The sequence below is a fragment of the Pleuronectes platessa genome, chromosome 15 (genome assembly GCF_947347685.1).
Source record: "Pleuronectes platessa chromosome 15, fPlePla1.1, whole genome shotgun sequence".
NCBI classification, from domain to species: domain Eukaryota; kingdom Metazoa; phylum Chordata; class Actinopteri; order Pleuronectiformes; family Pleuronectidae; genus Pleuronectes; species Pleuronectes platessa.
Genome location: NC_070640.1, coordinates 23011951 through 23037476, shown reverse-complemented (window position 1 = coordinate 23037476; position 25526 = coordinate 23011951). Strand labels below are relative to the sequence as shown.

General features: G+C 39.4%; 1 protein-coding gene across 4 annotated transcripts in view; it reads right to left on the bottom strand.

The window, feature by feature from the left end:
• Positions 1–25526, bottom strand: part of opcml (opioid binding protein/cell adhesion molecule-like) — a 322331-nt gene that overhangs the window by 58987 nt on the left and 237818 nt on the right. The window lies entirely within an intron of this gene.

Below are 25526 nucleotides of genomic sequence, written 5' to 3'. Positions count from 1 at the left end.
GCATCAACTTGAACTTAATTAATAACAACAGACATCTTTCAGAGCAGGACGCTCATTGAAGAAAGATTAGGAAGTCCTTTTTTATGTACTTCATTTTTTTATTTTACTGAACTTGCTTCATTAATGCTTAATGCTACAGTTGTAATGATGTTTAGAGTACTTTATGTCTGCATGAGTAAGAATCCATGTCAATTGGACACATGATTTATTTAAACAACTTTAAAATCTTTAAAAAATAAATAGCAAAACACAAAAACACACCAATAATATGGTCATAATGCAGTGTCATGCTATTTGGTCTGTGTCAGCAGATCAGAGCTTGAGTGTGTGCCGCACTGCATTCAATTGTCCTTTGAATTTAGTGGTTCAATTAGTCTGTTCTGCTAAAACCTGGTCAATGGTTTTATTCAGGTCACTTTCCAAATACAACACAAAAACCTGCTGTAGACATGGAACCAGTATTTAACACGTAACCTACTAATATGATTCAGTTAAACTAGCAGCGCCTCTGCAATTGTATTGTTGGTCAAATTTGATCAAGTATGCAGTCTCTCAGTAATTACTAGAGATGTATGCTCCATTTCATCTCAGACATTTACACATTAAAGATGCACCCATTCACAAAACTGGATGATATCAATGCAACTGATGGCGAAATGAATAGTAGTATGTGAAGGATAATTACACGCAACATTTATTCCAAATAATTATGAGGACCAATGCTGAGATGAGCCAATTAATAATATACCCCATTAATGACTTTATTTCCTTATTCCAATAAAGAAAATGTCCTCATTTAACACAGGAACATGGTTTTAGAAATAACATCTATAAACTCATGTAATGAAGCTCAGTGTTGTGTTAGGTTGTGGATCATTTATTTACATCTCTCTCTCTCTCTCTCTCTCTCTGGCTTTGGGTGTTGAAGGTAATTCAGTGAGGTTTAGGCACGATCTCAATCAGTCAATCATGGTGCCACTGTCAAACTTTAAATCTGTTTTCCTCTCTTTCGATGCCAGTTGTAATTTTTGGGATTAGCTGTGAACCTCTTCCACTACATTCACCTCCAGTCTTCATATCCACATCCCCTCCTCATTATATTACCATATTCAGGATTCTCTTCATCCCCTCATCCACCACCGCCAGTGTCCAGACTCGAGGGGAGTTTCCTCTACATAACCCTACCCACTCCAATCATTATAACTCCATTTATATCACATTCAGGTCCCCTTTTGGTGTGCATGGCAAAAGAGAAAGTTAAACTTTCAATTGAAGTGTCTCCTGATTGAAATATATGATGCACATACACCCACAATTTATGAAGCACACAGCAAAATGTGTGAGCTAGTTATTTCTTATTTCCATTGGGACTTTTCTAAGTTGTTGGGTCAAGTTGAAGTAGTCATTTTCATTCATATATTAGCAATAAGTAAATTCAAAGCCATGAAACATTCAAATCCAGGTCATTATATCGTCTCATAAAACATCAAAACTTAGTTAGATGCTTGAACTAAATAATCAGAAATATTAATTTTCTTATAAAATTTTAAGGAGGCTAGAGAAAATGTCACTTTGGCCAATAAATTGATGTCATGCCAGAGAACATTTTTAAGAAGAAAACTCTATCCCATGTAAGGGAAAATTCAACTGACCAGGTGTCTCACTGCTGTGGCCTTGGTTTGCTAAAGCGGCCGGACACAGCAGATAGACACAGAGAGGATTTCATATCTTTTCCATATTAAGTTTTATGAAGCACCTCTTTGTATTAGTTCTGGCATGTCTTATTTATTTTTTTCATATTGTCTTGTTTGTATAAGTCCTGGCTTTTTAGAACTTGCAGCCAGTTGTTCCATTCTGATCACCCGTGCTTGTTGTGTAACTCTGCAGAGCTTACTATTATAAAGGCCAAATGGCAACTCCAGTCTGAGAATTTCATTATTTCAAATCTCAAGATGATTTCCATCACAGCCAGGTGAAATGTAGTGGTTCACTGTCCTTGTGATGGGTGAGGGCAGATCTACAGGACCAATAACCACACTCGGCAGTGATGTCAGTGTGCTGGACTGGGTTTCCTCATCTTTGCAGCAAGGTGGGAGGTAACGAAACTGGAGGTCAGTAAAATAAAGATTTTTAGGGGGAGTTAAAATCAATCGAACGTTTCCAACAAGTTGATACAAGGTTTCTTTTAAATTGGTAAAATTGTGTTGACTAACTTAACAGATGATCAATATTTTTGCAAATTGCACAAAATGTGGCACACAGTTTTCTTAGTTATAGAGCTTCCTTTTTAGTTATAGAGCCTCTCCTGCAACACTTCACTTTATCTCTGCTGAGTGGAAACAACACAAGATTCAAAGGGGCATTCACACAGCACAAAGCTGTCTTTTTTTGGGCATGTGACCATTCAAAAGTTGAATAAAAAGTCAAATCAGATTAAATGTTTAACATTTTCTCTTTTCTCTTCTTTTGACAGCGTGTATTGAAGTGGCTTTTCAGCTCATTGCTGAGAACCTGAAGACCGAAATGATCTTGGTCTTTCACACAAAAATGTGTTGTCCAAATGGTCGAACCTTGAACAAGATAACCATTTGTTCTCTGAAATGATTCAGATATTCTTTTTAAGCTCCTACAAGGACACTTTCATGTTCTGTGATTTTGGCACCACTGTGGACAAAAGCTAGCCTGGATGCCAGACGAACTTAGCCCCGCCCACAACATTTTGGTCGGGCAGTTCGGTCTGGGGTCGCTCCATTGGGAAAAAATTATGGCCGGACCGGGCCAATCAGATTGTCAGGGCGGGCTTTATACGATGATTGACAGATGATCAACGGTGACGTAATCAACCACGTCACCAAAGTGCCCTCGGGTTGAATTCGTTTTCAACAAACATGCCTGCCGCTGGCGAGCTGAGATGTGTAGATGCTGCCATTGAGTCTGTTTTAGAAGACATCGACAGCGCATTCATTTTTAAAGAGGAACACAGAACGTGGAGGCTACGCCAAAGCACCGCGCTAATCCCTATCGCCCCGGCGCTTGGCTGTTCACAACGGACACTGAAGCGACGCTGAACCGCGCTAATAATATCACCCGTTGATCCAGTAGTTCGCTGCACGGCTTTGTGCCAGTCACACCGGAGGCTGAAGCACCGCGCTGCGCCAAGGCTGCCTCGCGGTGCTTCAGCCTCCGGTGTGACCGGCAAAAAGTTTTAACATGGGAGTGGATGGGAGCCAGCTGTTATTTAAGGCTTGGCGCTGCGCTGAAGCGTCCGGTGTGAACCCGGGTTAGTAAATAACTCACAATGCGTTGCTTAGCATACGTCACATACTACGTTGCTCTGATTGGTTGTAGGTCTATCCAATTGAGCGAAGAGGAATTTTACTTCCTGGTCAGTTGAAACACGCCCCATAATTTGTTCCCAATGGAGCGACTCCAGACCGAACTGCCCGACCAAAATGTTGTGGGCGGGGCTAAGTTCGTCTGGCATCCAGGCTAGACAAAAGCGGTTTCCTGTTGTAAAAACCAGACAGCATGTGCTTTTGTTTTGAAAGGAGTGGAAAAAAAGGGGGCACCAAGATCAAAATACTCAACATATACATGAATGTGAGTATGAACCCACTTGACATTAAAAACAATATTCTGATGATTAGTAGCAATGATTTAGAATAAACATTGATAAACATTATTACATACATTTATAGAGGTATGACCAATCCATATTTCCCAACTTCTTTCATTGTGGGGAAATGGAACATCCCACCTGAGACAATACCAAGTCACTCAATGTATAGTAGCTGTACATTGGCTGGAATATCAAAGCACACAGCAACAGAACGCTGTTTTCAGGATGCACAGCGATAAGGTTATGTATCGTTATTCTCATTCTGATCTCATTCTTGTTTGTAAAGCTGATATCAGATACTGAACTCTGTAGTACCTCAGTATTTTCTCCGCAGAAGGTGCACGTGTGAACGCAAATGGCCGAGTGAGATGCTCCGCACTCTGCTGTCTCTGTCTCTTCACAACTATTTTCAAACTGCTTTAAAGACTGATATCGGAGTAATGCTGTGTATTATGTGCCGAACCCTTTAGGATATTCCATGCAGCAGGTATACAGCTGTTAAACGGGCCAGGGGACTTCCTGCCAAACCTGCATGGTAGCAGAATGAAGTGGAGAGGGTGTTACACAATCGTCTTTTGTTTACACAAATTAGACAAATGCCACAGAACTAATGTGGTAATGATTCATTGAAGGTAAAATGCAACATGTGGTGCCTTTAAGAGGCTCTAAATGTGGAGGGATGAAGCGCGGCAGTTTCAGGACACAGCATGCACCACTTTCTCAGCCACACTGACCTCCGGCAGAGATGAATGAACAAGCATCTGTGTGCAGAGTGGGGGGTGGCTCCTCCAGCTTGATAATGACAGTGGCCAGGTGATTAAAAACACAGCTCCCCTGCCGCCGGGGCTGCTGCTGGTGGATGTGACTGGGGGCCTGGGGACACGTCAGTCTTCATGTCCGCACAGCCAAGGTGTTACAGCCAGTAATTAATTAGAAAATGGAATCAAGAGGTTGCCCAAAGAGGAAACGGATGCTCTCCCTGGGTGTTTATTTAACATCAGGCCTGATGTGATTCCTTTGTAATAATATGTATATATATATATAATCTGTCACTGTTTTGGTAAATGTGCTTCATTCACAGAGAGAAGACCAGATATAGGGCCGAAGTGCAACAATGTGTTGTAATCTGCTAAGCACAAAAGACAGGATGGTGTAGAATACCTTGTACAGTATCGTACATTGTTGTCCGTCAGAATATGAATAATAGATTGATGGCTATTCTGCGGTCAGACAATGGAAAATTGAATAGTGTGTTGGAACTTTCCTTCATATGAATGAGAAGGGATTTCAAGAAACTGGGTTTGAAGGGTCAGACAAATCTATAAAAGTTTCTAACCAAGTTTGAAAAGTTAGTATTGGGAGTGCACATGTGTAATCACAAGAAAATAAAGAAAATATAAGAGTTTTATCATATGAACTCAATGTGTATTATATAATAATATATATCATTTGATGGTTGCCCTGATATCGATACAATAAGATGTATGCAGAAATAGTCTATATTTACTAAATACTATATTTTTATAGTGGTGAAACTATATAAAGATTAGGAGAAGAAAACCTGGCTGAATTATGCACTGCACATTAAAACAACATCGTTCCTTGTTGTTTACATCAACTGTCTTGTTTGATACAGGTTAAACATAAGTATGTGATGCTCCATCCTGTTGTTGAGTTTCAGAAGCACTCACAAGCACAGGTTGTTGGTCATATTTGTTCAGTGGCAACAGGACAAGAAAGACTAGTACTAGAAAAGTAAAAGTAAAACATTGACATCAATGAGGATGATACGAAAATGAAAAACTTGTCTGTCCCTACATCTGATCCCAGGACAGTGGGCTGTACCTACATTATCTGATGTTGCCCGTTTTATTCATTTTGTTATCTAATGCTCTCGTGTTTGCACAGTCGGCTATTGTCACGGGAAGCTTGATTCCAGCCGTTTCTTATTTTCTCAGATTTTTATATACATGACTATTTGTATGTGCATACATGATGGTGGCTTGTTAACAAATGTTGGGGGTTTCAAATGTTGGAGCCATTATTATTAATTCATTCATTATTTTGAATTGCACATTTACTTTGTGAATCAAACAAGGTATTTCTGACAGTTGACTGAGTAAAGCTACAGCCTTTGACTCAGGTTCCCATGTTATGAGATCAGTTATAATACTATACAGCCAGAGTTAATCACACAGCTTTCTTTACGAAAAGATCAGTGTTTAATAAAATTTAATGCAATTTAGGTTTTTATTAATTTATTAGTTGAGTTAATCTTATCTCGGAATTCTGTATCAAATATTCTGTTTAATAAATACTGTTTGTTTGTAACTCATTCTGCTGTGCAGGTCTACTCATTCTTAGGCCAACAGATGGAGCAAACTGTCCTGAAGGGGGGAGGAGGGTAGTTGGGGAATGGGGTGTCAGGTGTGACTGTGTTGCGATGGCAAATGGTTTACATGGCTCACAGGTCAGGTGGGAGCATGCCCCTTAGTAGAATATTGCTCAGGGTGACGGGTAGGTCAAGACCAGCACCGGTCTTACTAATCACCTTGGTCAGCATGTGTCCTCGTTTGCTAACCAAGGTACAGTGTTCTCTGACTAAGATCTGCAGTGTGTCTGCGCAGTTTAAGATAGTGTATTAGCAGGACGATACAACAATCTGCATCATCACCTGGGAGCCTGTCAATAATGCATGTTTATTGTTGATGAAATTATTTTGAAGATCACCAAAGAAGTGTTTTTCTTCCTCATCAGGAATGCAGAGAGGTGGATATGTCAAGGCAGAAGGCAGCTAGACGCACAAGGGGAACAGGCAGCACAGTCATGAGGCAGAACAAGCCCTGAAGTTCATGAAGATTTGCAGCCAGCTACAATTGCAAAGTATGATTTAGTCTGCTCTATTTTCTCATTGGTGTTGTAAACTGCTTAATGGAGCAGTAGGTGGTATGACTGTGCTTTCCTACCTGCAAAAGTCACTGCACGGTATGTGATGTATAATCCCTGAGTGGTTACATTTTTTATTATTTGTAGCTACACAGGCTGTAAAATCTATAAGAACGTGCCTGTCTACAACAAACGAGTATAAAGGGCTGTTTGGTTTGTAGCTGGACCTATGTGTGGTTGCTGCCAGGAAATCTAGTGTAGTAAGAATAATAATCCGACCCTGCTTCATTACTCTGTATATGAGATGGAAACTTTCAAGCAGCAAATGTTTTGGGAATTTGTAGAGACAAAAGCAAAGGCTAAGAGTCTTCTGCCTCACTAGAGGCTTTCTGAGACTTCAATGTCCAATTGCAATATTATGCGCGCCCAAATATAAGCAAACCCAAAAAATGATTTGTGATAAATATGAATGAACATAAATAATCTGTGCTCCAGATCGTTGTAGGTTGAATCTGAACCTTTGACATCTCACATCAAAGCCTCTGCTCCTGTGCAAACATTCACCAAATCCATAATGGATGCTAACTCTTCTTTCATAACAAATTACTATGCAACTGAAACATCAAAGGAATCAATGTCATGTGAGTTTTCCAATCTGCCATCTCATCTTGGGACAATAGACATTCACAACAGATATCTTGGTTACATTCAGTGTTCTTGTCAGTGGTTATTGTTAATTCAGAGGCATGCCCTACTCCAGGAGACAGAAGAAGAAAGAGCTCCAAACCTTCCAGCATGGGAAGTGTGATAAAACACTTATGGGGCTGCTCATGCTTTGGTGTGGTAGAAATAAACTAGGTTAGATTTTCCCACTGGCTGGTAGAAGGCACAAGCGGCAACACATGCCTTCAAACTGCCAAGCTTTCTCAGTTCAAAGGCAGCTTTTCATTTGGGACCCATTGCATCGTGTGTTCCAGGATCCAGTCCAAAGTAATGACAGCGGCACTGAAGTGAAACCAAATGGCAGGGTATGATGCACTGCATAAATATACTACCTTGTGATCAGCAAGAGAACAGAGCCACATACATGCTGGCTGAGATAGCTGTGCCTTTAATTCCTTGTAAATCCAGACTTCCAGCCATGTGTTCATTTAATTGATGAGCTGACAATGATGGGTAGTGGTGCTGGTCGACCTTTTTCAATATCTCCTGTCTTATGCACCTTAACCTGTTACTTTACACAGGCAATAATTCACCCTCCGACAGCCAGTGGCCGGAGGCATTATGTTTTTGGGTTGTCCATCTGTCTGTATGTTGATCCGTATGTTCGTATATGCATGTGATATCTCGCCTTGAGGGAATTTACTCAAATTTGGTACAAACATTCACATGGACTTAAACATGAACTGACTAGATGTTGGTTCCTTAAGATATCAAGGTCATGTTGACCTCATGTTCCTGTGAAGGTTATAAGGTCTGCCCATAAGGGTCATTACATCACCTAAAGTGAATTTACCTGATTAGAATTTGGTGGTCAAAGGGCAAGGTCACTGTGACCTCTCAAAACAAATGTGATGTATCCTGGGAAAATTTCTTCAACTTTTGATCAGATGATATTTGGACTCAAAGATGAATTTATTAGATTAGATCACTGGTCAAAGGTAAAGGTCACACTGATCTTTTATGACTCTGGAAAACAAATGTATAAAGAAAGAAACGGTACTAGTTGGATAAGGCATACAGATGCAATGCGGTAATTCTATTGTAGATCTATTCAAATTTTCTCTCATAACATTTTAGTAGATTACTGTAGTATATTCTTCCTTTTTCCATTTTTCCTAAGCATTGATAATTTATGCTATCCCATCTCCCACATCATTGTGTCTAAACGCATTAGACAGTGTGTCTGTAACCAACCTTGGAGTGTGTAAGTTGAATTAACATACTGAAAGCAGCCTCAAAAAGAGGGAATTTCCCTTCTAAGTGTACTATTTAGTGGCAAAATTATGACCATCAAAATACAATTTTAATTGAATCATAGCAAAGCAAATGCTAAATTATAATTGTAACAGTTAATGACAGTTAATTGTGTAGCTCTTACCTTAGTGAAGCTGTTCAATCTACCTCCTACAGTGAAATAATGCATTCACTGTTATAGTGACTCTTAAAGCTCAATTAATATTATAACCAATGTAATGATGATACTAGTTTGTAGGGATGAGCGAGTACACCATTATCTGTATCTGTATAGGAGAGAGAGGAGTGGTTGCTCCGTGTGCGTCTAGCTGGTCTGGGTGCACTCTGACCCGGCCAGTGGGTGCTGAGAATATATGATCATGGATAACAACGTTATACGTTAGTATCCCTGTGGACAGAGTGGCTCTGACAACAACATGATTGTGTTGTGTGGCGCTGCTGGCTTTTATAGGCTCTGTGGAGGGGAAGAGCTCTGTGTGTGGCTGGCCTATCAAGTAATGATGTGGACACAGCTATCCAATGAGGATTTTCATTCATCACGAGTACAGATATTGACACATTTTACCTGGAATGGTACTCGTGCTCCATAAAAGTACATAATCCGTACTGGAGACTCGTTTCATCCGAGTATTCGGCTCAACCCTACTAGTTTGGCTTCATAGCCAAAGCAAAATGCGTCACTTATGATTTTAAGATGGAGGACAGACAAGTTTAGCATTTTCCACCCCTTTTTATTCCTCTTACATTTGTTTTGCTATCTTTGTTATGTCCATATTTGTTTAATGAAATTCCGTATTAGGGGCTTTAGCAGTAACTCCTTAAACACTCAGCAGTTTGTCCAAAACGCTGCAGCACATGTCCTGACAAGACCCTTAAAGGCATAGTTCACCCAAAAATGATGTTTCACTCATTATCTACTCACCGCTGTGCGGATGGAGGGGTGTTTGAGTTTCAGGCGTAAACAAATCCCCAAAAAACAATTGAAGATATTAGTGAACTATCTTCAGACTTAAAAAAAACAACAGAAAAAAAACAGAAAAATGCCTCAATGCTGTTCGTGTGGTGTCATACGAGTGTCTGGAAGCCCCGGCATTCATATTTGACTTGAATAGGTGTCTTTTACACCAAGTTTTAAGCCAAAATGTCCACTGATATCTTTCGATGAGGCTCATTCAGGTGTGGTCAGAAATGCTAAAGTCCCCAAGCTTAGCCACTTCTGGTGGACTTCTAGCCTTAAAAACAAGGTGGAAATGACCTTCGAGTCCAATATGAACCTGGGGTTTGCTCACACTTGGATGACACCACATGAGCAGTATGGAGGCAGGTTATGTTTTTCTCTGTTGTTTTAATGCGTCTGAAGATAGGTCACTAATGTCTTCAATTGTTTTGGATTCGGCTGCTACCCTGTTTACCCCAGAAACTCCAAAAGTGTTATGTGGACTAAAACACTTCACCCACCCCTCCATCGGAATCATCTCCCTGTTTCAGTTCAGGCAGAGACACTCTCTTTAAAACCTTCCTTCTAGATAAAACTTATAGGTAGGGCTGGTTCATGTCTTTCTTGGACCAGCTCTTGGTTATGCTGCTATAGGTCTAGAATGTCAGGGGACACATGAAACATGGAGCTTCTCTTTCATTCATACATTAATGTCTCATCAATACATTTTACTGACTTGACTTCCTCCCCAGAGTCCTGGTGCATTGTGGATCCTGATTGTTGACCCTGATCAAGGATAGTGATGATTGATCTTTGTGGCTGATCATGGACTATGATTACATCAAGATTGCCTAGATATACAATATGTCTACTCACATATATTATATATTATATATATATATATATTTCTGACAATAACTCTCCATTTCACTTGTTGCTGCTCCCTTCATCTCTGTCAGACATTTTCTTATGTATAAATACTTTAAACATTGACAAACTTTTCCATTATGTTAAAAATGGTTTCTGTTAATTAACATTGTAAAAATACACACAGCATATATTGCAATTCTGTCCATCCTAGAAGAGGGATCCCTCACATGTGGCTCTCCCTGAGGGTTTTAAGTCCTGTTTGCTTTGCCACGCTTTGCGCTGTCTGGCTCAGCTGGTGGAGCCTATGTATGCCGCCCGGACTCTGTGGTGCTGTGTTCAGACCATGCACTGATGCTCGGGCAGGAGAGCAGGCCCGGCTCGGCTGCTGTGAATGAGTGTGTGAGAACACATTCATTCTACAAATGCTTCAAAGAGTCCATTTACATCAAAGACATGAGCACTCTGCAATCAATTAGAACGTGGTGCGCAGGTTGCTTAATAACCCACACTGCCTGTTGCTCCCTCTACTCTGGCCGGGACGTTCCTACATTGGCTCGGCTAGTGGAACATTTGCACAATGCAGGGGTCCCTGTCTGTACTCAGCGGTGCTGTGGCTTTACAAGTTTTGTGAGATCTTGATAAAGTACATGTGTTTGTTCATTCATCAAATTTGTTTCTCTGCATGTCCCTTCAGGGGCTCCGTAAAAACACTGAAAATCCAGAAAAGCTAAAAACACAACACGGCATGGATATTACTGTGTTTTTCTGTCTTAATTATATAGTCCATCTAAACTAATCCTGAATTTTAATCGATGACAGGTGCATCATTTGATTATTTTGTTAAACTCAAATTCAAAACATGTCCAGTCAGCATATAGATGAAATAACAAACAGTGTAACATGAATGTCAGCTCTAGAAATGGAAAGAGGCAGAACGACCTCTCTGGGGATAACAGTTTCTCCTCGTTCTCGGTCTCTCCCGCTACACATCCTCTGTATTCTATCTTTTCATGCCTGCAGTCATGTTTTCACTCAACAGATCGTAAGGTTTGTGCGAAATTAAAATGTAATGCATCCTGTAGTGCACCAGGAGACTATCTTGCTGAACATTTGTATTATGTGCAGGTAGAGGTAAGGTGCAGCAACAGAAATTCAAACAAACACTATTGTTTTCACTCTTTGTCCTGTACCTTCGACACAACCTTGAAATTTGCATTTGCAGATTGTATGGGTTTGTATGGATGGCTGAGTTGACAGTTGACTACAACACTTACTACGAGGTAGACAAAACCACAAAGTGAAATGTGTTTTTTATGGGAACCATTTTTTTTTGTCAGTCAGTAGAAAAATGAATTCTGAATCTGACCTTCAATGCACAATGTCTGTTGACAGCATGTAACCACTTCATGGAAATCTGAACAGCAGGTATAACAATTACACTGCATACAAACACGACACCCAGAGAAATCAAGGACATTTTACAGCACTGCAGTGTACCGTAAAAAAAGATACTGTTCTCTCGTTATGTTGTCATTTTCCAAGACAATGATACTTAAAACAGAGGCTGTTGAGAAAATTCAGCAGCCCTTAAAAAAAATGTTTGCCTTCCTAATTAACAAAGATTTTAAGATAATGGAGAAAATCCACTTCTTTCCCATCTTTAAAGAACTGAAAGTTTCCCCAAATAGAAAACAGTCCATACTTCAGCACTTGTCATGCAGAAGAACATGGGAAATTGAAGCAATTATAAAGACAAAGGAAAGCAGCCATATCCTTGGCTATTTGATATTATCAAATTGTTAGGTGATGCCCTTCTTTTGTTCACTTCCTGTTGTACTGAGCCTAGGAGAAAAAGACACTGGCGAGATCGACTTATAATGTCCCACGAGGAGAATGTTACTGACTGGTCACCGAAGAAGGAAGATCAGGATCAGACACTCATCCAACACAACAAGACTGAAAAGGACATCAGTGTATTCCCCATATGAATACAAAGTATCAGGTTAAATCCACTACAAGGAATGAGTTAGGCTTTACTGATGAGTGCTCTGCTCATGTTACGTTTCAAAAAGGTCATGCAAATGATCTTTCATGTAATACATGCCCATGATATACAAATACACATCTTTCAGGCTGTAATAGAAGTCTTACTCCTGGCATGCTAAGTCTAACTGAGGGACTGATAATGGAAGAAATCAATGGGATGATTTACATGATATTACTTGGACATTGTGAGCTCTTATTGAGAGAGGCTTACAGTCCAATAAGTACAACCACAGATTTACAGCAAGTGTAATAAGTAAAATTGATCAACATCCCAAGAAGCCAAAAATAAGCACTGCAAATTCTGCAGATCCGTCGTGTCAGATTCTGCCTTCAGGAGCGATTCAGCTCAATGGCCAGAAGAAACATGCATCCATTGATAATAGTGTCAGTGTAATATACTTTCCATTTGCAGACCACAATTATTATATTTCCAAGCAGTCTGTTGATTTCAAATATCTCAGTTGGATTTTACCCGCACAGGTACTTGCTTATGTAACAAACAACCATGGAGGTAAATGGACTGGATTAATCCAGAGCTCTTCTCATCTTATTATTGACACAGTACAAGTCACATTCACATACAGTGCATCATTCACACACTGCATCATACAATATGGGGTACAGAGTCTCGCCCAAGGACGTACATACTGGAGGAGCCAGGTATTAAATCACCCGCCTTCTGGACCAACAACTCTTCCATCTGGGCCACTGCCACCGATGGCACTTTCAAGCTTCTTATTTTTTCCAAATGTTTTGAAAAATGTTCAGGTTTTCAACAGTATTTATAGGTTATTGGGCTGCACGCAGATTGGTGAAATAGTTAGCACCTATAGCGAGGGAGTTCGGGGTTCCAACCTGTCGTGTTTTGTATGAAGTTTGTATGTTCTCCCTTTGCCTAACTTGGTTTACTCCAATGCTCTCGTTTCCTCCTACAATGCAAAGACCTGCAGGTTGAGTTGACTCTGAATTGCCTGTAGGTGTGAAAATAAGAATGGATGGTTGTTGTGTCAGCCCTGCGATAAACTGGCAACCTGTGCAGGGTGCACCCCGCCTCTCGCCCAATGTCAGCGTGGATTGGCTCTAGCCCCTCTGTGACACTCAAAGCATAAGCAGTATAGATAATGGGTGGATACAGATGTAAATGTAAATAACAAAGGTTTGGTTTTGATGTGTTTAAATGTAGTGTTCTAGGGTTGTTGACACTTGTAAGGTACAAACTCAAGACCCAAGTTTAACAAGGGTGTAACTTGTAGGATTTAGTTACCAGTTGTAAGGTTGCAGATTGCAACCAACTGAAAACACCTTGCGACACCCTCCCTTTACAAGAATGTACTTCAGGTGGTCTTCAGGTTACAGTTGTGGAAGGCTCTCTCTAGAGCCAGAATTTGGTTCATCGAGTTTGGGCTACTGTAGTGCAGCGTGGCAAATAATAGGGTTCATTCTAAGGAAATGAATAACACAGTAATGAGAACATTGTTGCATAGATGTTTGATAAGTTGCCATTCCAGACGTTGGTAAGGCATTAGCAATTTTAAAAGTAACTGATGCTGGTCTTTCATCCAGTCATTGCGCACTACTGTGCAGGAGAAATAGGTATTCCCAGCCTCATTGAGAATAATTGGAGCATATCAGTGGGGAGAGTGGGTGACAACCATGCAAACTTAAGCATATTAGTATCCGAATGTACCTTCAGTCCCTTTTGCTCAGTCAGGTGATTCATTAACTGTAATGTGGGAAAGGAGTTAGATCCATTTTACAACCAGGTCTCACTTCAGAAACACTGATTTCTCTACAGTATAGCAGCTTTCTAATCAGCTTTTTACAAGTACACAAGTGCATTACAAAGACCTCAGACAGAGAAAGCAGCAGGTGAGTGTCAGGATGAGAGGAGAGATCATAACAGAGTAATAAATCTATGAGGACTGACAGCATCCTCTATAATTACTTAACGTAAAAAAGAGAAGTTAGTTTTGAACTGAGATGAGGGAGGAATTAGATTATCTGAGTGCTGTGTTAATATAAAGTATTATTGTTATATACTGGAAGAGCAAGTTAATACGCTGGAAGTTGTGAAAAAATAAGCAGGTAGGTGGTGGGGAGATGGGTGTTTTATAACACAGCAAACACAGAAGAGTAAGGCCATTTTGACAAGCACTCAAATGGAGGTGCATATTTCTAAAATGTATTGAGTAACTATTTATCCAAAAAAGACAAGTTCCTATATTCAACACAATATGATTATGTTTTCTGGATATAAAACCATTAATTTCAGCCTCTTTATAAGTCTGTTGACTTTACTTAATTTATCTTGCTCAATAAATTCACAGTATTGGTTAATAGGCCACTTTGTTGGGTCTGATGACTTTTAAAGAATATGTCTTTAGTGTGAGTATAATTATTAGAAATGGCAACCTCTTTTTCCTGCATCCAGCATGCATATTAGATTACTCAGAAGACAAGGCTAAATAAACATTCTATACAAGTGATGTTGTTTCTTAGATGGAAACAGACAATATTGCTAAATGTCAATCTAGCTGAGACGGCAGCTGCATGCGGGACACAGCCCCAGCTTCTCTTTTGATCTGGTGTCAGCACAGACATGACCATGGGACAGATTTTTCCAACACAGCATTAAAGATCAAAGTAGATATCCTAGTTTTTAATTGAGGAATCCCTGTGTCTTGTTTCAAGTTTTCAAGTTTCAAGAGTGTCATAGTAAAGCTCTGTGTCTGTACATACAGCTCTCCTTGTAGGGACAATGAACTGATCTGGAGCTGGGCAACCAATGGTTTTGTGTCATGTAATATAGCTACAGTACCTACACACTGATGTGCAACAAACTTAATTAGCATACTCTTGTGTAACTAATGAGACAGACAGACTTTAACTTTTATCAATACCACTGTCTACACAGCTGCGTTTAACTTGCAAACGCCTTGAGATTGTGTCTATGACCAAAACGTGGGTGAATTAATTCTGTATTTCAACCAAACCCTTTCCTCAAAAACATATTGTTTGGAAGAGTTGACGGTACAGAATGTCTAATGTCAGATATCCTGAAAAACTGACCTGAATAAATTTTTATATTCAGTGATTTAGTTATTTTTGGTTAATTCCTAACTTAATTCCTAACTTAACTTAAATAAGAAAAAACACATATGAATAATCCGCTTACCTGTCTCACAGAAATCATTTTAAATTCCTAGGTGAATGCAATGTCACCTACATCACATTTTCTATAAAAACGATAAGTATTTTTAATTAAGGCATTATAGGCATAACATTTGTTTTCGAACATAAAAGTAAATCAGGCAATACAATACCTGCTTCTATGTACTGCAGCATTATAAAATCAACTCTCTTTTATGGATATACAGACACTTGCAAGACTCGGTTAGGGTTGAAGCTCCTCCTAAAACAAATCCATTGTCATGAAACACAAAAAATACAGTGTTTTTATATTATTTGATCTAAACAATGCTCTTTTTCTCACCTTAACAAGAGTGCTTTTGTTTTCTAAACCTATGCAGAACCCAGCATAGAATCACAGCTGTGCTCTTTTGAACCACCCATCCATCTCTGACCACCCCCTTGCAACCAGGGCTGGACTGTGATAAAAAATTATTAAATCCAAAATATAAACCAAAGGTGCAACAAATACTTAAGCCGTGCAATGGGTATGATGAAATCAAGATTAAAAAATGAGCAAACATGATGAATACCTTCAAAAATCTATTGTTGATGCCTCATAATACCGGCAGAAACCACAGAAGATTTAGAAGAATGAATATGGACCAAATAGAAGAGCGTTAGGCAGAAGAGGTCAGAAAGTATGACCACTTGTATAACCCGTCATTGACGGAATACAAGGACACGCAGGTGGCCTACAATTCCTTGAAGGACATCTCGGCTAACGTCGGTTTGCAGGTCGACGAGGGTACGAAGAAGGGTAGAAATATCAGGGACAAATTTGTCCTCCATTAGAAGTAATACAGTAATAAACAGTCGACGACGACTGCCACACACACAGAAGGCGTCTCTAAGGTCGTCTCAGACAAAATACTTTACTCCACCTAGTGTTCTGGCAGTGAATTGCTTTGCAGGACGCGCAATCCTTGGAGAACCATAAATCAAAACGAGTCCATCAACACAACTGTGTGAAAAGTTGCAGCTGCAGTTGCAGAACCATGCGCCGGCCTTTATTGTAAGTCGCTTTGGATAAAAGCGTCAGCTAAATGAAATATAATGTAATATAATGGACTATGGCCCACTGTATTGCACTTCTCAGCCCTGACCTGCCAGCTGTCCCTCAGACTTACTTACTTATTGGTATATAAGGAATATTGGTATTGTCTTTAAATTACATGTTTGCTATTTTAGAGGTCTGTTAAGCAAGTGTCACACTTTTTAGACCCAAGACCTCAAAATAAAAGCTATGCAATTCATAAAGCATCGCAGCAACAAAATAAAGGTTGTGCTTCTCCTTTGTAGACAAATTGCAAACAATTTTAGCTCTGATGAAGAGCTGTATCTGTGCCTTGAGAGTCAGATGGGTGTAAGTCCGATATGGGTAAATAAAAATAATGATATCATTTAAATGATCTGACAGTGATTTCGACCTGCTGGTTGACCCTGTTTCCGTGTGAGGTTATCCGATGACATAGAGAAAGACATGTTACACCTGGTCTGCATACTGACTGTTAAGGCAAGCTGCCTGCTACAGAGCGCTGACATCTTGTTCATACAATTATTAATATGCAAAACTGCTCTTCCTTTGGCCACTAACAATACACTTAAGTTGAACAGTTCGCAGGATATGTGATCCACATACAGAATGAATACATACACATAGACACAAAGATGTTTGTGGAATTAGTGGGTTGATTATATATTGTTGAGAGAGGCAGTGAGCCTATTGTTGGATGGTGTTTACTGCAAGTACCACTCTCCCTCCACTTTCTCCCTTATCTTTATCCTGCTCCTCATCCTCATTGCACCAGCCTATAAATTGGCCAAAGGTGCTAGAACGTCCTACAGCAAACATACCAGACCATGTTTTACATATGTGGCAGAATATGCCTAAAGGGCCTGATTATTGTGCTCTGTACCTCCTCTTAACCACACAAAACCTTGTGATTTTCAGATGTGCTGCATGATGCTCGAGCTGAACCGAAAGGCTCATTTAAAGATGTGACTGGCTCAGCACAGTGTCAAATAGGAAAAAAGCTGATCTGCCTGTTTTGTTATTTTTCACTTCACCTGTTACATGTCACACTGAATATTTAAAACCAAGTAACTGTGCATTTGCACTTGGCAGTTTCTTTTTAAGGATAGATGTGGGTTGAGCACCTGCAATGCACTAGCTTCCTGTCCAGAGGGGTGTTTGGCTAACAGCTTCACGCCTTTAAAACAGGAGATAATCTCCTTAGCACTGGGCGCCATACGCTCAAACAGGGCTTACTTTTAAAACTTAGCAGACTGACTACCAATCAGATCACTGTTTCATTGTTCTATATCTCAGTATGCATTCATATCCCAAAATTAGGACTCAGGCTAGCACAAACTGCAGCATGGGATTTACAAATGTCTCTTTAAACGCTATTACACACCACGCTCTTGAATATAAAGTATCATGGAATATATATGAATAAAGGCCAAGGAAGCAGGTTTAAGATCTCCGCATCTGCTCATCATGTGAACATGGCCATTGTAAAAAACCGGGAAATGAAAACAGAGCAGCTTGGTAGGTGAGAAATTGAAAGTGAAATCCCCACTATCCTCGGGAAAGAACGTGTAAATGTGTTACACAAGCAAAGTTTATAGGGCTTACTCTCCAATTTCAGTTATCCTAATGTTGTGGAATATTTCAAATGCCTCATTACTTGCATTTTGCGAGAAAGGGAGACGTCTCTCTCTACTCTATAATGAGCCCTGAAGCTTATTAGACCAGTGTGCATTGAATTGGAGGGACCAATGCTCTCTCTTTTCTCCTCTTTATGGCACAGACAAGCGTCAGCCCTAATCACAAAAACACAGAGTCACAACATTACGCTTGATAAAACTAAAGAGGATAATCCTGTAGTCCATTTAGGATAATCTATGATTGAATTGAATTACTCTTGCTTTCTTACATATCACGGTGCACTGGCATTGAGGAAAAGCATGTCTTTCATCTAAAACGGATGCATTCAATTTGACTTATATTGAAAATGTTAAAAGTGGTAGCATTGCGAAGCTTCCCATGGTCCAGACCTATGTTGGCAACGTGTATAGGAGATTAACAAAGTGTTCACAGCTTCTTTCATCTAAACTTACAGTGCATGCCATATACCGAGTTAGTTTTACCACGAATATAGGTGTGGTGTCCTTTGTAAAAGATAGCTGTCAAACATCCAGATGAATAAAACAAAAATATTTGTATATTTTAGGGAAACATCTCTTCTTTGATGCAACATTATAACAAGTACCTTGAGCAAGCAGCCTTGTTTCTCTAAGCACTATATCCAGCTATATAAACAGTCCATGCCCTGAATCAAAATTTTGATTCAGGGCATCAGGAAACTAATTAAACAGTACATTAAACTGTACAACCAATATGTATGTACGTGTTGCAATATTTAATTTCGAGGCCTCTTGTCTTTGCACTCAAATTCTACATTATCAAGGCCAAAGTGCTGACATTGAAACTGGAGTGTTACAATTTGAAAGCATGAACCCAAACAAGCTGTCACATCCTTGGCAGTGAAAGCTGTTCACCAAGTGTCTATGCTGAAATTGTTTTACCACTCCATCGTTTCATTCCTCATTGAATGCATTTTTTATGTGTGTGTGTTAGTGTGCGTGTGTGTGTGTGTGTATGTGTGTGGGTGTGCGTGAGTGAGAGGGCATCAGGTACATTTTTTCTGGATACAAGGACTTCTCGTACCTCATGACCTACAGTTCCAACTCTGGTCACTCTGGTAAAACCCAGCTCTAATGGTGGGAACGTGTCTTGATCTAGCTTCAAGACAAACATTCTTTCCTGTCAGCTACTGTTTAATCAACAATATCAATGAGAAATAACAAAAGAAAGCTAGTTGGAGATGGAATTGAACAACTGTCAATGGTCTTTTACCCATGCAGGGAATTGATCAGGTGTATTGTAGACACACTTAACAGGCTGGTTGTCAATGTAGTGATTTAGATTGGTCTATAATTGGTCTTACTTACGGAAACGCCTTCATCCTACAGGTATAATCATGGATCAAATGTTAATTGTATAGCCCATACTCACATATCACAGTTTGTCTCATAGGGCTTGGAAAGGTGCGACATTCCTCTGTCCATATAAATATTTAACAGTATAAATTATAGGTAGGTGTTTAAAGAGCCACCCAGACCAAGAACGATACCAACAACTACAACAATGAGACCATCTGCGCTGAGATAAAACACTGGCACATAACCTGTGTTGGAAAATGATTATGTGTATCGCATTTTTCCGTCGTCTTGTGGGCATTTTATTAAATACTGTTTGTTTTATCACGCAGAGGAGGGTATTTTTTTTAACTAGTCAGTCTCTCTGCAATGTCTTCTGCCATGTTGAGCATGGTTTATTGAATGAGATGTCCTGTAAACTCAAATGTATTTTGTTTAGTCAGCCCAGGAACTCTTCACAGTGTGGGCCTTAAAATCCCTGCATAAAACTTAACTTCACACTTTTACTTTTTTAATTGTTTCAAGGGTTGTAGCTCTTAAATTATCCTGCCATCAGGGTCTCTGACTCAGTGAATCTGTTAGGCATAGTATATACAGAACAGTCCATGTTGTCCTACCAACAAAATAGTGTAGCATTTCTGACCACCACTGCTTCTCTTTAAAACCTAGTGTCCCTGGATCGCGTGTTCAATCCCTCTCTCTCTCACTTCTGTCAGTCTATTGTTTCCTCCCTGTCTCACCCTGACTTGACTGCTTCATTTCATAATTTGTATCTAGATCCAGGATCCCCAACTTATTACATTGATGTTCTTAACAGTAATGGACATGCTTTGTTTTTTACTTCTTTGAAAGTCTTTTTACTGGCAACCAACTAGCAAATATTCCAACTCTCTCTATTCAGAGATGACCACATAGGGATGTGTCCTTGATATCCCTCAGACTGGTGAGCTGTCACTACTTTGTAACAGTCCACCCTGTAAGGGCATTTCTCCTGAAAGTCGTGGTTGACTCTGCTAAGCCTGATGACAGTGTTCCCTCGAGCAAGAGTCCAAATCCAACAAAGTATTTGAGCCGCCCTTTAAGCAAAGTGAGTCTTCCCTTTAAGCTGCTGAGGCTCTGACTGTGTGTCATGTCATGTTGTGTCATTTTAGATTGTTGATTTCAGTCTTTGTGTTTTCTGTTTCCTGTTTTATTTTGTAGTCTCTGTTCCTTTTGTGTTGTTTCTGTCTTCACTTCCTGTCGATGATTTTCTTCCCCAGTCCTCATGTGTAACACCTGTGTTTAATTGCCCCTGCCTTCCCTCTGTGTATTTAAGCCTCTGTGTTTCCCGTTGTCCTCTGTCGGATCGTTTGATCTTCTACCCGCTGTCGTCCATTGCCCTGCCCTGCCGAGCCTCTTCACCTTTGAATCCCCGTGTAAGCTTCGTTGTGTTTTTGTTTTTCCCCTTTAGTGTTCACGCTTGTTTTTTTAAAAGAACTTGTTTAATTAAAATTAACTTTTGTTTTAAAACTCTGAATCTGGGTCCATCTACTTCCGGATAACCGTAACATGTCAGAAGATAAGGGCAGAGGAAAAGAGACAGGAGAAAATCATGTCATAAAACCTCCTAAGAGTTAATTAAACAATGAGCACATTATTTATTTATACATGCAATGCTTAAATTTAGCAAAGTGTTGGAATAGTTATTTCCTTTTACTGTTTGTCCAACAATGACGATTAAGTCTCTGAAGGACTGTTCCATTTCATCACTTTTGAAGAACTGAAGTCTTTCTGGTGATGTAAAGTATCTTATGTAGTCAAGTAATTTATATGCTTCTTGAAATAAAGACAGTGATACGGTGGATTTTAACTCTTTGTACATCAGATAACTGTAAAGCACATGTTACATTTAACAGTGGCTTACGTGGTTATCCCAATTCAATTAATTTGTATACTGCCAAATCATATACATCATCTTAAGGCACTTTATATAAACGGTCAAGACCTTCCAGTACTGCTCTTCATTCTCCATTCTTTTCTCAATAGTAAATATGGGTTGTTGATAGAAATTAAGCAGTGACATTTCTGAGGTTAAAGCGAAATGTCAAACATGTTTTCTGTAAATTACCTGAGACTATATCATCTCGTTGAATTTTAACTCAAACCTGATTGTTTCTGTCAGTGTCCTTTTTTATTACTGAAAAAAGGTCAGCTCTGTGTATTTATCTTTAAAAATAGTCATCTTGATCCTGAAAGATGTAATTTAACACTGGCATTTATTATATACAGTGCCTTGCATAAGTATTCACCCCCCTTGGACTTTTTCCCATTATGTACTGTTACTAACTGGAATTCAAATAGACTTAAATAAACTTTTTCCCATTTGATCAACAAAACATGCATAGTACTTTGGAGGTGCAAAATAAATTTTATTGTGACACAAACAATAATGAGAACAAAAAAGTTGACATCTGTTGGGTGCATAAGTATTCACCCCCCTGTGTCAATACTTGGTAGAACCCCCTTTCGCTGCAATTACAGCTGCAAGTCTTTTGGGGTATGTCTCTACCAGCTTTGCACATCTAGAGATGGAAAGGTTTGTCCATTCTTCTTGGCAAAAAAGATGAAGCTCAGTCAGATTGGATGGAGACCGTCTGTGAACCGCAATCTTCAAGTCTTGCCATAGATTCTCTATTGGATTGAGGTCTGGGCTTTGACTGGGCCATTTTAAGACATTAACATTCTTTAATCCAAACCATTCCTTTGTAGCTCTGGCTGTATGTTTAGGGTCATTGTCCTGCTGGAAGATGAACCTCCGCCCCAGTCTCAAGTCTTTTGCAGACTGCATCAGATTTTCTTCAAGGATTTCCCTGTATTTGGCTCCATCCATCTTTCCCTCTATTCTGACCAGTTTCCCTGTACCTGCTGAAGAGAAGCATCCCCACAGCATGATGCTACCACCACCATGTTTCACTGTTCGGATGCTGTGCTCAGGGTGATGGGCAGTGTTGGGTTTTCGCCACACATAGCATTTTGCATTGAGGCCAAAAAGTTCAATTTTGGTCTCATCTGACCAGAGCACCTTCTTCCACATGTTTGCTGTGTCTCCCACATGGCTTCTGGCAAACTCCAAACGGGATTTTTTATGGATCCCTTTCAACAATGGCTTTCTTCTTGCCACTCTTCCATAAAGGCCAGATTTGTGGAGTAGACGACTAATAGTTGTCCTGTGGACAGATTCTCCCACCTCAGCTGTGGATCTCTGCAACTCCTCCAGAGTAACCATGGGCCTCCTGGTTGCTTCTCTGATTAATTTTCTCCTTGTCCGACTCTTCAGTTTGGGTGGACGGCCTCCTCTTGGTAGGTTTGCGGTTGTGCCATATTCTTTCCATTTTCTTATGATGGATTTTATGGTGCTCAGAGAGATGTTTAAAGCTCTGGATATTTTTTTATAACCTAACCCTGCTTCATATTTCTCCACAACTTTATACCTGACCTGTTTGGTGAGCTCCTTGGTCTTCATGATGCTGTTTGTTCAGTAATGATCTCCAACAAACTCTGAGTCCGTCACAGAACAGGTGTATTTATACTGAGATTAAATTGCAGACAGGTGGACCCTATTTACTAATTATGTGACTTGCAAATGTGACTTGTGAATTGGTCGCACCAGATCTTTGTTAGGGGTTTCACAGTAAAGGGGGTGAATACATATGCACTCAACACTTTTCAGATTTTTATTTGTAAATAATTGTGAAATCCATGTAATATTTCCCCCCACTTCCAAATGATGCACTATTTTGTGTTGGTCCATTACATAAACTCACGATGAAATAAATTTTAATCTGTGGTTATACCATGACAAAATGTAGAAAAGTCCAAAGGGGGTGAATACTTATGCAAGGCACTGTACATAGATATAGGTCAGGCAGTCAACCCCAGCTAGCTGTCACTGATGCTCATTCCAAAAAGAGCTAAGAATACAAGTAGCCAAAACTATTCAGTAATAATTCATAATGTACCACTTTCTGAGTATGGAAATTGAGCACTTAATAGCTTGTGGATTGCATGTGATGCTTGTGATGTGAAGCTCTGTGGGGAAGTAACTGGTTCAGTAATGCACCTACATTTTGGCTTTATTTGAGATGGAGCGGGTTGAATAAAAATACATTTTATCTACTTTAGAATCTGCGGAAGCACACAGGGATGAGTGGAATTCAGTTGGCAGGTTGTAGCAGTACAAAGTGCTAGGAAATGAGAGGCTGTGATCTGGTTTAATACAGGACAAGTTCAGTGACTTCACCTTATTTACATTAAACTAGACACACCATATTTCACTCCCCTTTAGTGCTTGTTGTCTAAATGCTGCTTTTATGATGTGACAGGTCACATGATTTTTACACCCACTATTCAACTCGATGCCGTATAGAATTTTAAGATTCAAATATTAACTTTTTTATATGGTTTACACAGTACACTTTTTTTTACTATAGAAGCCATGGCACCTTTATAGGTTGAAAGTCCTAATAAACTCGGAAAGAAATAAAGTTCACACTCTAGCTTCATTCAGTTATCACAGTATGTGAGAAATTGGGAACAATGAATTCATATTGTGTAGACTTCCTAAAATGCATTGAAAACACTGTTACTCATAATAGCCACGACAGTAGCCTGGGGTTAGATTTGAGTCATGTGTCAATGGGTGTATTAGAAAGTGAAGGTTGCCAACAGAGACTGCAAATGTTAGGGGACCTGGATCTTGGTTATGGCTACACATGACTACACTGTCCGTGCAGCTGAAATAAAATAATGAATTGGATATATATATTTTATTATATATATCTCTATCTCTGCAGCCAGAAACTATGTACATGTATAACCTATAATACTTGTAAATCTATATATCAGTTTATTTTTAAATAGCATGAGAACTTATACTTTTGCCATGCTTACGTGCAGCTCAAATTTAGTATGTAAATCCGGGAGCTGGTTTGACGTGACCAGAGGATTAGCTGTTAATATGCGGCTGAAGTGAGAGTGACATGGCTCAGGTAGCCTGGTTTCCTAAATAAATGTATGGGCTGCATTGTATCAGGAAAATAATTCAACTAAAATTGTATGTATTGCTCGTCCATAATGAAAGCAAACTTGACAGTCGGTGGACCCACTCTAGCTGCTTAAAAGAAGGAGTGTGTAGTTGCTGAGATCCACTAATTATTCGCCAAAATTAATGCCACCACAGACTCAAGTTTGTGTCTGAACTAATACTACAATCAACTCACTGATTGACATTTCTCTGAATTACGCTCTTCAGAAGTTTAGCAATTCAAGATTGAATACAATTTTCTTTTCTGTGTTGTGTGGCCAATTCATATTGCAACTCACTCATTCCCCTTTATAAACTATTAAAAATTTCTTGTTACCCATGTTGCTGTATGAAAACATCAGTTTTCATAAAATTATTTAGGGCAGTGACTCATTCTGGGAGCATAAAGGATCAGTTGCTCTGGCAACCGTGAATATTAAGCGAAATTTATTTACCATTAACTCCTTTTTTCATAGCATATATATATTTTTTGCATATGGACCCTGTTTGTATTGCATTTTGCATGACCAGACACTACTCACATTACGCCATTAACTTAGTTTACCATGAATAATGTCCTACATACTGCCTCTTGATATTCAGTGAGTTAGTTTTTATACATTAAATACAATCTTAATATGGTCTTTTCTACATGGTATATGAAAACTAGAATGTCCAAATAACTTATTTTACTCAGATGATGTTCCTCACTCTGAGGAGACTTGCCTATCACTAGTTCATTAGAGGTTTGGAACACAGCTTCCCTAATGTAAGTTACCTCCTCTTCTCACTTGGAAAATCAGACCCATTTGTTACAAAGAATGGAGATCTACTCAGATATCAGTTCTATTCTCGGTCAGAGGTACAGGAACAAAGTCAGTACAAGTGGAAATATCTCATAAATGAATCAAGCACTTTAATAATCTTCCAAC